This window comes from Lutra lutra, chromosome 10, assembly GCF_902655055.1.
Source record: "Lutra lutra chromosome 10, mLutLut1.2, whole genome shotgun sequence".
NCBI classification, from domain to species: domain Eukaryota; kingdom Metazoa; phylum Chordata; class Mammalia; order Carnivora; family Mustelidae; genus Lutra; species Lutra lutra.
The window spans coordinates 59,854,865-59,856,364 of NC_062287.1; positions in this window are offsets into that span (position 1 = coordinate 59,854,865).

Here is a 1,500-nt window from a genome sequence, read left to right on the forward strand (position 1 = left end):
CTTGGCTGGGTGGGATGGCCATTTGGTCTTTTTCTGCCTCAACAGGGGCGATGGGGAGCAGTGGACAGGAGGGCTGGGGCCTGGGGATCTCTATTCGCTTCACTCTCAAGGGGGAGGTCCTTCAGGTCAGGACCCTTCTTCCCCCACCATAAGGGGGGACAGGAAGGAGTTTCCTAAAGGAATTCCACAGGTCAGGGCCTCCTGGGGGGGGCACTATAATAACTTCAGTGTGAATGCGTGAGTGAATGTGCAGTTTGACATGATTTGTCAGGTGGCCTAAGTCTGTGGCTCCATGGGCTGGCAACCTTAGGGTCCTCAGAAGCCTCCAGAATCTGAGTGGCCCTAACCCACTTCTGTGGTGACCTCATAGGGTCTAAGAGCTTTGGAGTGCCATAGGGTCTAAGCCCCTTTGGAGTGCCAGTCTGGGGTTTATATGGAGTCACTAAGGCTAAGAGGCACCCAGGTGTCCTTCAGGATGGGGACTTTAAGAAATATTCCCAAGCAGCTGCCAAAGATCCCTTTGTTTCAGGGAAGTTCCCGGTCTTCTCTGGTCCCATGTAGACTGCCTAACCCCTTTCCCTTGTTGGTGGGAAAGCATGGCATCTGCTACTCTGTTGGAGCTGACAAGCTCTAAAAGCCGAGAACCCTTTCTCTGCCTTCTGGCAGCACTTTGTTTCTTCTGTCTCCCCTTCTTCTGTTTCTGGACCAATTTGGATATGGCCTGCATAACTGGCCTCTAGACCATCCTCGGTGCCTCCTGCACCATGGCTCCTCCTCTCTTCACTGTCAAGAAGCAAGAAGATCACCCCCTGGACCTAACACCTCCCACTCCAGATCTCCCTACCTGTGTCTAAGGTAAACATTGAAAGTGGGGTGGGCCCAGGTGGAATGTAAATCAGTATTTAAACTAAGTTATGTTTGTTGACTTAATTATGATAAACATGTCTTTTAACTTATCAGCAGTAAATGTGAAACTTCTATCAAGGTTGACTGAAGGTCAAATAAGCTTTTGTTACTTGTTGAAATTTGTTAGCAAAGAAATGACTAAACTGATGGTTATTTGTCTGCCTCAAAATTTTCATGGGTAATTGTTGAGATAGCTTTCAAAGTCTTTGGTAACCTGAAAGTTTAAAATTTTCCTTGGATGACAAATGGAATTAAATTTGTTGGACATCTAGTTCTTTTCCAAATAAGATAAAGTGCTAAAGCATTGAGTACTGGATGTAGGTTTGTGCTTTTGACTTCTTACTGCAAAGAAACTAAGAATATTTAAATCTATTGGTAAACATGCCTTGTGCTTAACTGATTCATAAATTTGCCATCTAAAGAATTCTGTTGTAACAGTTCACAAATGGTTAATACTTAGCCATCACTAGATATTAAAGTGTTTCTAAGAGTACAAAATTCTGTTAACTGTAACTATGACTGATGGAAATAAAGGAAACAACTCCGTATATGGAAAAGTAGGAGATATGCAAGAAAGATATAAGGAATGGGAAT